Genomic DNA, 12,205 nt, shown 5'->3' with positions numbered 1-12,205 from the left:
TTGACTATGGTCATTTCAGTCTTTGTGGCTGCCTTACCCAACTGGAGAGTAGATGGAAAAGAGGAGTTTTATTGAACAGCGGTTGCTGCATTCACACTGAATTCATGCGTCCAATACCATTTTTAAGACATATCATACTGATTCTAACAGGAACTCTAACAATTTTTTAAATCTAAGGAAGTGCGTTGGTTAAATAAAATCTTGGTTAGTAAAAATAATGTAGACAACTATACTTACTGGTTTTCTTTGGGATACCTCAACTAAAGAAAATATCTAGCAAGGGAAGAATCATGAATATAGTTTGCAATTGATAAGCAATATTTTTTTATTCTTGCTCGACACAAGAGAATAAAAAATTATCAAAATGATAAAATTTACTATTGGAATTTTTTGGTATTCCTTGAAACAAAGCTTGCCTTCTTTTTATTGTTTTTATTTTTTCTTTGTGACAGTAAACCATCATTACAATATAAAAAGACAAAGGTTTTTAAAAATTCTAACGCTGATATTATTCTTGACATAAAATATTTTATATTGCTTCTTTTTTTAGTTCCTGCTAAGCAAGATAGTGATTGCATCTATATTTCAGTACTTAACGCAAAGTTCCTGAAAATGAATTATTTCCACAAATTGCATTTCTGCACCTATTAAGTGCTAGTTGCTTAAATAAATTGTACTAATTCTGACAACAATCTTTGCTATTATGCATTTCATGGATTAGGAAATTGAGCTTAAAATAAGTAACTTGCCCATGTCCCACACATAAAACCTAGTAGAGCTAGGGTGTAAATCCGTGGGCGGGGGGTAAGGGGGTGGTGTGTGTGTTTTGCTGCTTTCCCAGAAGACAAAGATAAGTTTTTTGAATTTCAAAAATGTGTTTCATTGAAATGTTTTCTCAATTTTCCAGTCATCACTTTTATTCATTGCTTCCTAAAAGTATTATAAGAACAATATTCTCAAATTGTTACCTGAATAGAAAGCTCCTTTTCCATACTCTTCAGTTCAAAACTGGGCTTCTGAGAGCCTCAGCCAGCCAGCACTGCCACCACTCCCTTCCAGTACTCAGTCCTAATTGTGTGATTTGGGGCCAGCTGCTTATCTTCTTTAAGCCTCAATTTCTTCACCTATAAAGGGGATGATATTGTGATGATTAAAGAGACAATGTGCTGCTAATGACTTGGCTCAGTGCCTAGCACAATATAAATGCTTAATAAATGTTTATGAATAAATGGGTGAATGGATGAAATTGTCTCAATTTGGGATTGCCCCAGAAACAGATCTTGAGAAAATGATTTGGGTACAAGTAGTTTATTTGGGAACTGATCCCCAAAAAACATTAGTAGGGAAGTAAGGAAGTAAGTTAGGGAAGGGAGACAACCAATAAAGGGTGGATTATCAATCAAGCATCCAGTATGGGCAACTAGTATGTATATGTTGTAATTAATAAGTAATCTGAGTGGTGATACTTTGAGAATTGAGTAAATATTTCAGTATTTTACCCACTAGTTTTAGCATCCATGGGTGATCATTGCCTAAATTAACTTTACACTGGTGATTGCACAATGATAAATTTTCCTCCATTCCTTCTAGGTTTATTAGTCATGTTCTTCAGAAAAGAAGAAATTTTCCACCTAACCACCACTTTTCTTTAGTATTAATATGGATTCATAGCTTCCCTTTTTATCCATATGGCATAATACATTACATCATTATTCTTTTTGGTGCTCAAATTGTCCCAGATTTGTCCAGTTGGGGCCCCTCAAGCCAACTGTGTATCCTTTTGACATGTCCCTATCCGCCTGAGCATTTCTTTGATTTTGGCACAATATAATGTTCAGACTTATTTTGCCCCATTTCAGTCAGTTTCCATTTCAGTTTCTCAGAAACCTGGTTCCTTTTAGTAAATCTGGGCACTAGTCATTGCATCTAACTTGTCATTTCTTCAATGGCCATACTTATGGAGTATGTATATATATATATATATATATACATATATATATATTCATAATGATATTTCATATCCAACAATGCTGGATTCTTTTGCATTTCCTCTCATTCTATATTTATCTCTCTTCTCCCACAGTGAGAACCCAATATATTTATCACATGCTCTATCTTACAATACACACAAATTACCAATACCACTATCAACAACAAATCTACTAAGTTCAAGATTTCTTTGCAATTCTTTTAGTCCTTAAACTAAATTCCCATAAAGATGTTCAGAGTATTACGTTCAGTAGTTTCTTGAATTAATTCTTATTAGTTTGATACATGATTAGATTTTTTTGTTTCTGTTTGTAGGAATTTTAGGGCTTGATTCTTTCATCTACATTAGTTTAATTTTAGTTTTTGAATACGTAAAACATTTTGATGTTTCAAATATGAAAACTACATAAAAGATATACCTGGAGATGTTTCACTCTAATTCCCACCCCTTCAACCCCATTCCCACCCACTCTCTGTAAGTAGCCACTTTTATTTTTTTAAGGTTATCTTTCCTGAGTTTCCTTTTACAGAAATAAACCTACAAACACACACATTTTTATATGTATATGTAATATATATGTATATATCCTTAAAATTATTGTCCCTTTTAAGTTTATCTCTTTTAGTATTTAAGAAACATAAATTATGACAGAGAAAACTTTACACTCATACTTTATATAATCCCCTTAGGATCCTTTATTGAGATTTCTACTATTTGATTCAACAGCTATGCAATATCCTTTGAATTCTACCTATTGTATATGTAACAATAAATGAGCATATTCTTCTTTCCCTGTTCTCTCTCCCTTCTCTTCTTATTTTAAAAATGGTGTTAGTTCTACTTTGTAACAACATATTTTTACATACTATTCTTACACCTAATCAACAGTTTGTTTTAGTGTTAGAGCTATAATTAAATACATTTAAATCTTATAATCAGTCCTTTTACTGACGTTTCCTCAGTCATATCTTGGTTTAATAAAGGCTGTCTTTTAGTAAATTCCTCAGGAAGAGATCAGGCATACAGTATTCCCTGAGTTTGTTTATGTTTAAAACTGTTTTCCTACAGCTTTGATATTCAAAGCACAGCTTGGTTGGCTCTAAAAAATTCTTTGGTTCACATTTTATCTTTGATCTTCATGTATATGTTGCTCCACTCCTTCTTAGCTTTTATTGCTTTTAAGAAATCTGATGGCAACTGGATTTTCTGTCCTTTGTCTGGTGTTTTAGTGTGGAGTCCAGATTTTTCTTTATTTTTAATGTCTAAAAGTTTTACTAAGATATGATTTGGAGATGACCAGTTTTCCAAGTTCACAGTGAGGCCCTTTTCAACATACAGATTCAGATCTTCTTTTATTTCCATAATATTTTTTTAAAATGTAGTCATAGGATCAGATAGGACTAGCATCAATTCATCACAACAGTGGAAGTGATACATCCAAGATCAGTCTTAAGCAGATCCAAACATCACAAATAAGCTGAAAGAACATCTGTCTCTCACCCCCATGTTATTCAACACTGTTGCACTGTTCCCACTCCCTGAGCTCACACCTTTGACCCAGGAAAGTATTCCCTATAGCCAGCTAACAAAGAAGAAAAAGACCTGAGCTTGATTCACTATGGGTCAACTTGTGAGGTTGGTATGATCAGAAAATGAAAAACAGTGGTGTAGGGTAGTGGAAAGCATCTCACTGGGTAGAGCTTTGGGTGGTACGTCATCCATTTTGGGGGAGAGAGATACACCTGGACTGGTGGGCAATAGCAAATGACTTAGCTGATTGCAGGGGCTATAGACAAAATTGTTCTAAATAGCAAGAGACTAAGAGCATTCCCTCTAAATTAAGACAAGGATTTTCACTCTCATTATTCCTATTCAATATTTTCCTGGAGGTCCTAGCCAGTGAAATAAGGCAAGACGAAGAAATAGAAAACATACAAATTAGAAAGGAAGAAGTAAAACTATTATTATTCATAGATGACAAAATTATATACTCTGCTATAATAAAGAGAATCCAAATGAATCTATAAGCCTACCTTTAGAATTAGTAAGGAATTTAGCAAGATTGTTTGAAACAAAGCCAATATATAAAAATCAATGTTTTTTTCTATATGTTAGCAACAGAAACTAGAAAATGAAAAATTTTGAAAACGTTATTGATTATAGCATTGAAAAAGCAACAAATACTTAGTAATAAGTGTAATAAGAGATATACTACTCCTTAACATAGAAAATTACAAAACATTGCTGGGAGAAATTAAAGACCTAAATAAATAGAAATTTATTCCATCTTTATAGATTAATTGACTATTTTTAAGACGTCAATTATCTTTAAATCAATGTACAGATTCAATGCAAGTGTGATTTTAAAATCTCAGCATTATTTTGTGGAAATTAGCAAGCTGATTTTAAAATTCACGTAGAATAAAATATTTAGGATAAATTTAACAAAAGGAGTGCAAGACATGTACACTGAAAACTACAAAGCACTGCTAAAAGAAATTAAACAAGAACTAAATAAAGGGAGAGATATATCATGTTCATCGATTGGAAGATTCAATCTTCTTAAGATGTCAAGTCTCTCTCAAATTAATCTATGGATGCAATGAAACTTTTCTTTTTGTAGAATTAACAAGGTTTTTCTAAAATTTATATGGAACTAATAGCCAAAATAGTTTCTTGAAAAATGGTTCTTCTGTTTGTTTTTTTTGTATACTACCTGATTTTGAATTTTATGATAAAGCTAAAGTAAACAAGACAGTTTGGTATTAATATAAGGTTAGATTTATAGATGGATGAGTCAGAATAGAGAGTCCAGAAATAAATTCACTTTTATGGTCAACTGATTTTCAACAAAAGTGCCTGAGCAATTCAGTGGGGAAAGCATAGTCTTTTAAACTAATGGGATTCTGGGGCAATTGGATAGTCATAGGCAAAATATGAACTTATACTCTTACCTTATACCATATACAAAAATTAACTCAAAATGAACCATAGACCTAAATGTAAGAATTAAAACTATAAAACTTCTAGAAGAAAACATAGGAGAAAAATTTTTGTCCCCAGCATGGGTAAAGATTTCTTTGATGTGACAACGCCAAAAGCACAATCCATAAAAGAACACAACAAATTGAACATCGTCAAAATTTAAAAATTTTTTTATCAAACTACACTATTAGTAAAATGAAAAGCCACAGACTGGAGACAATATTTGAAAATTATCAATCTAATAGAGGATATATTCAGAACATATAAAGAACTCTTACAAATCAAAAATAAGAGGACAGAGAGACTTCCTTGGTGGTTCAGTGGTTAAGACTCTGTGCTTCCAATGTAGGGGGCACGGGTTTGATCCCTGGTCAGGGAACTAAGATCCCACATGCCGTGGTGCAGCCAAAAAATAAATAAATAAATAAATAATAATAATAAGAGGACAGATAATCCAATTTGAAATTGGCCAAATATTTGAATAGCCCTTTCACCAAATATAATATTCAAATTGCTAATTAACACAAGATATTCAACATCATTAGTTACTAGGGAAATTCAAATTAAAACCACAAAGAGGTACCACTTCATGCCCACTAGGATGACTACAATCACAAAGGCTGATAATATAAGGCTGTTGTCCAGGATGTGGAAAATTTTCTGGTGGATATATAAAATGGTGCAGTCACTTTGGAAAGCAGTTTGGAACTTTCTTGAAAAGTTAATCATGTGCTTGTCATATAACCCAGCAATTCTTCTCCTAGGTTTCTATCCACAAGGAATGAAAACATACATACCCACCAAGACTTGTATAGCATTATTCATAATAGCAAAAACTGGAAGCAGTGCAAATCTCCCCCAATTGGTATATCTGTACAACAGAATGCTAATCAACAATATAAAGGGTCAAACTACTGATACATACAACATGGATGAATGTCAAAACATTATGCTAAAGTGGAAGAAGCCAGACAGAAAACACTGTATATTCCATTTATATAAATTATATAGAATTCCATTTATATAAAATTTCTAGAAAAGGCAAAACTGAAGAGACAGAAAGATGATCAAAGGCTGCCTAGGGCTGGGAGTGGGAGCAGGGATTGGTTGCAAACAGACATGAGAGAACCTCATGGAGTGATGGAATTGTTTTAAAATTATACTGTGGTGATGTTTGCAGAACTGTATACATTTACTAAAAATTGTTTAACTGTACACTTATGAGTGGATCTCACATATGTAAATTATACTTCAGTAAAGAGACATGAAAACATAAAATATTTGACAATCATTAGATTATTTTTACTAGTAGGCAAGGCCCTTGTATTTTTTTAAAGATTTTTTTTGATGTGGACCACTTTTAAAGTCTTTATTTAATTTGTTACAATATTGCTTCTGTTTTATGTTTTGTTTTTTTGGCCATGAGGCACGTGGGATCTTAGCTCCCCAATCAGGGATTGAACCCGCACCCCCTGCATTGGAAGGTGAAGTCTTAACAACGGACTGCCAGGGAAGTCCCAGGGTCATTGTATGTTAAAAGTTGCTTCTCTCTCTCTCTTTTTCTCTCTGTCTCTGTGTCTCATTCCATGTGCCAGGGTATATACGTTCACTTGGGGATCCTCTGGGGTCCCAGCCATCGTACTCTGTATATATGCTTGCTTTTATACTTGCTTGATTATAGCCTGACCAAACTGGTCACAGGAGTTTAAATATAAAGGACAATAGGTAGTCTAAGCTTCATTCTTTAATATAGCATTTGTTGGAATCTATACTGAGAGTTATTAGGAATATGTTGGTGTGTTAATAAAGACACACTATGATTCTATTTTAGTTAGGATTCCATTGTTGATTACCACAGTAGGAAAATAGTATTCAGGCAAGGGAGATTGGTAAGGCAGGATTTGGGCATGCCTGGGTTCCTAAGAGATATAGTATGAGAAAACACCATAATATCCTTCTTAACCACAATGTTGGGCTGAGAAGATACATGCATAGGGACTGGCATTTGGAAACAAGTACCAAGAGGAGAAGTTGAGACTGCTAGTGGCACCAGCAGGTACATAATTAGGGTTGGATTAGTAACAAAGAACCTTCATTTTGAGAGTAGAGTGAGATTGTACCTCAATGGTTCATGGCCTCAGCCTAGAGCTATCTTTATTTGGAGATATATATATATACACACACACACACACACATATGTATCACATTTTCTTAATCCAGTCATCGGTTGATGGGCGCTTGGGTTGCTCATTGTTTTACATGTGGCTGTCCAGTTTTCCCAGCACCATTGAAGAGACTGTCTTTGCTCCATTGTATATGCTTGCTTCCTTTGTCATAGATTAATTGACAATAGGTGTGTGAGTTTATTTCTGGGCTCTCTGTTCTGTTCCATTGTGTGTTTTTTTGTGCCAATACCATACTGTTTTGATTACTGTAGCTTTGTAGTATAGGCTGAAGTCTGGGAAGGTTTCTTCTGTTTTTCTCAAGGTTGCTTTGGCAGGCAGAGCCCCCTCGCCTGCCTGCTTTTATCCCTTGCTAGCATCCTATATTAATATATCTACTTCTTGCCTTCACTTTTTCTCTTGCTGAATTCCTTCTGCTCAAAAAAAAAAAAAAAAAAAAAAGATTGCTTTGACAATTCAAAGTCTTTTGTGGTTCAAAATAAATTTTAGAATTATTTGTTCTAGTTCCGTGAAAAATGTCATTTTGATAGGGATTGCATTAAATCTGTAGATTGCTTTGGGTAGTATGTTCATTTTAACAATATTAATTCTTCCAATCCAAGAGCACCAGATATCTTTCCATTTCTGTTAAACCTTTTGAAATTACCCTTCATCTCTTTGGAACTCTATCCATTTATTTTTCAATCTCTTTCGTCTCTCTTCTTCATATTAGATGATTTCTACTGATTTATCTTCAGGTTCACTGATTCTTTACTCTGTCATCTCCATTCTGCTATGTAGTAGCACATATGTATGCTACATACATTCTGTATGTAACCCATGTAGTTAATTTATTTCAGATACTGTACTTTTTCAGTTCTAAAGTTTTCTTTTTCAAACAAAAATTAAATTTTTTTTTATTCATTGCAAGTATATTTTCCTTTACTTCACTGAGCAAAGGTACAACAGCTGCTTTTAAATTCTTGTTTGATAATATTTGGGTCATCTCTGGTTGGCATCTGTCAACTTCTTTTCCCCTGAGGCTAAGTCATATTTTCCTGGTACTTCATGTATCAAATAGTTTTGTATTATATCCTGGACATCAGGAAGACTTATGTTATGGAGACTCTGGTTCATGTTATATTGTTCTGAATAGCGCAGGCATTTAACTTGGTTATACTCAAACTGAAAGCTGTCATAGCTGATGTGGGGAGCATGTGCACACTGTTTTCAGTTTGCTTCATCCATTCATGTTTCAGTGATCAGCAAGAAAGTTTGGCTGAGTTTAAACATGGAATTTGCGGTTCACCTTCTCTTTCTTCTTTATGGGGTTCCTCCTTATTCTCTGATGATCCTGATTACTTTGGTCTCCTTTCATTGGTTCCTCTCTCCAGAAGATAGCAACCTTTCTATCAAATGTTACCTGCCCCACATTGTCATCTCCCTAACTGTGGCTGCCCTTGGGGCAAAGCTGGAAAACATGGGAACTCTCTCCCTTCAGGTCACTTGTTCCCAATTTCAGCTCTTTCCCCAAATCTATTTGTTCAGTCTCTAGAGCCCTCAGGCATTTTGGTATTGTTGTTGTTATTGTTCAGAGTTCATAACTATTATTTGCAGGAAGATTAATTTATCAGGCTTTTGATCTTATATAAATTGCTTCCAATTTCTGATGGAGTGCAGCGGGGCACGGCCAACTTTATGGCTTGGTAGATTAAATAATAGTCCACCATGGAAATTTCAGTTCATGAAGTCACTTGATGTCCCCTTATCAGGCATTTAGTCTCTTTCGGAACCAAGTAGCAAGCTAATTGGAAAATTTCAGAATAGGATAAATATCATTTTCTGTCTACTCAAGAGTCACCATGGCTTACAGTTCCTGACTGAGAACATGCACCTCCCAAGGTGATAAATGTTGGGAAAGGCCTTCCTTTTTAAATGAAATCTCACTTACCTACTCTATTATCTCTATGTCTTACCCAGGCATCTTTGGTATCTGTCACTCCCAGGTTTCCAGTGTCTCAGTAAAATGTCATCAATGTAGCAGACAAGGGTGATTTCCTGTAGAATGACAAGATAAGCAAATCCTCTGCAGGTTGTTCTGGCACAGAGTTGTAGAGGTTATGTAGCCGTGAGGTAAGGGAAATAAGGAGTCTCACTACTCCTGCCAGACACAGTGAATTCATTCAGATGTTTTCTGGTCATTGAGACACAGAAATTATCATCTTGCAGATTCATCACTATGTACCAGTAACCAAGAACTGTATTTATTTGCTCTGGTAAAGAAAATATACCTGGGACAGCAACTGTAATTGTAATCACTATTTGATTGACATTATAGTAATCTGCTGTCATTCTTCAAGACCTATTTTGTTGCAGGAAGGGGGACCCCTTCCAGGGCCCGAGAGTGGGCACTTGTCTAACACTCGGAAATGAATTGTCCAAGGAGACACATGTGCTGACAAAGCAAGAGACTTTGTTGGGAAGAGGCACCCAGGTGGAGAGCAGCAGGGTAAGGGAACCCAGGAGGACTGCTCTGCCACATGGCTTGCAGTCTCAGGTTTTATGGTGATGGGATTAGTTTCCGGGTTGTCTCTGGCCAATCATTCTGACTCAGGGTCCTTCTTGGTGGCCCGCACATCACTCAGCCAAGATGGATTCCAGCAAGAAGGATTCTGGGAGGTTGGTAGGACATATGGACTGGCCTCTTCTCTCTCCTTTTGACCTTTCCTGAATTCTTACGGTTGGTGGTGGCTTCTTAGTTCCGCGTTCCTTACCAGAACCTCCTGTCACAAGATAACTCATGCAAATGGTTACTGTGGGCCTGGAAAGGGTAGGAAGTTTCAGTCAGTGGTTCCCCTAACAATTTGATCTCCGGAGATGTGATAGGAATCACCAACTACTATATATTTCAAGCCTTTGAAAGTGGTATGATCTTTGAAATTTTCACAGGCATGTGTTTTTCTGTTTTGTTAGAGAGGCAGCTCCATAGTTTCCTTTGGTCTTTCATCCAATAATATGCTTTGCTCCACTGACTAGGGAGCCAGTTGAGGATTCTGTCAATTGCTAAGGTTAGTCCAATCATACTCTCAAGATCTAGGAAAATAATTTTAGCTTGTTTTCATGATCCTCTGAGACTTAGACACAGGCTCAAAGTCTTTTTTTTTTTTTGACCCTTAGTGTTCCCTATCTGTTTAGTGAACCACAGAATTAATTCCAAGTGTCCACAGAAGACCTGGGTTTTTCTCTTTCTTCAGCACACAATTGGCCTTGTAATTGTCTGCTACTCAGACTGGGAAATGTTAGGAGGAATATTTACCATTTGTACTTGTGATATTATCAGAAATTGTTTCCTCAAGCAATTCAAGGGGCTCTGGGTCTGTGAAATAACTACAACTTGGGACTTGGTGAAGGATTTTGAATCCTCATGGTATTTGTTCCCCAACTAAGAATTCCTTTTGCAATATGGATTAAGTTAAATTGCTTCATGGATTGTTCCTATATTTTTCTTTTATGTACCTTGTGATTGATTGCCCAACACTAAAGACCCCCTGTAGACAAGCCTTGCTAATTATCATTCTGGCCTTGTTGCATATTGTAGCTCCACACTCACCTTGTCTCTGGCAGTGAGTTGCTGCTACTCTGCCTCTGCTTTATCATTTTGCTATAATAAGTATCTGAGTGAAAGCAGAGAATTAATGAAGTCAGAAATTCAAACACTGTAGTACTGGACTAACTTACTAAAATATTTGGGAACAGGGGAGTTTAACACCGTAGATTGGGATTCAGTAGGTCTTAGATGAATCTCAGGAACCTGAATTTTTGCCAAATGCTTTAGGTGATTTCAATGGTAATTATCCAGACACCCCCCAGCACTCATCCCCCCCAACCATAACCCACTTCAGAGAACAACTGTCATTAATCATTAATGGCTGCCCCCAATTCTTTTGAACTCCCTACGGTCACTTTGATACGCTCCGACATTTTGAATTCTACCTCCCAAAGTGGAATTGAAACAATCTTACATTCCCCAGTCTTCTGTTTTTCTGTGCAGGGTTACTTAGGCTGTACATATTAGATAGTGGTAGCCTTCCATTTGCAGCAAAAATAGTCTTGTCTGGGACAGCATCTCCATTAGCAGGTCATTTCTATGATATGGTTCTGAGAAATGTTCTCAGAAACCTAACCTAGAGGCAGTCCCTTCTGATTGTACTGTGATCTTTGCAATATTTCTTTATAAATCTTTAACTGCTGGGCAGGAATGGGTTAACTCAATAAGCCTGGGTAGTTCAAACACTGCACATTCTAAAGAAGGGCCTGCTTTCAAGACTAACCCTTGACTGGAACCCTGGGAAATAATCTTTGAGCCCTTGTAACACTCTGCATTTTAAGGCATTACATGTCTACATGACAGACCCTGAATAAAACTTCTGAACACCAAGGCTTGGGTGAGCTTCTCCGGTTGGCAATATTTCATATGTGTTGTCGCACATCGTTGCTGGGAGAATTAAGCACATCCCCATGTGAATACACTGGAGAGGACACCTGGAATTTTGTGCCTGGTTTCTCCTGGACTTTGTCCCATCTCCTTTTTTCTTTGCTGATTTTAATCTGTATTCTTTTGCTATAATAAACTGTAGCCATGAATATAACAGCTTTTCTGAGTCCTGTGAGTCCTTGTAGCAAATCATCGAGCCTGAGGGTAGTCTAGGGAAGCTCTGACACACCTGCCTAAACTGGTTACAGTGGATTCTGTTGTCTTCAGTCAAGAACTATTACTGACACAGAATTGATCCAGAAAGATCCTCAAAGAAATAGAAATCTGGGACTAGTGTCTGAAATGGTTGGCTGAAGGCAGTAAGAACACTAGGTAGTGTTAGAGAATGGGACAGTAGTCCACAGCAGCTAGTAACCAAGTAGTTACTTAAATGATAGCCTGTAGTCAACTGGACTAAAGTGGGTATTGAAAAAAAGACTTTGATGAACCAAGAGATTCTTTGTCCATATCATTAAGAAGGCTCCTAGATGACATTTACAAAGTCCAACTTAAGAGAAGAAGTCTTACATAAAA

This window comes from Eubalaena glacialis, chromosome 2 (assembly GCF_028564815.1).
Source record: "Eubalaena glacialis isolate mEubGla1 chromosome 2, mEubGla1.1.hap2.+ XY, whole genome shotgun sequence".
NCBI lineage: Eukaryota > Metazoa > Chordata > Mammalia > Artiodactyla > Balaenidae > Eubalaena > Eubalaena glacialis.
The sequence above is the reverse complement of the archived record's forward strand: the minus strand, read 5'-3'. Positions refer to the sequence as shown.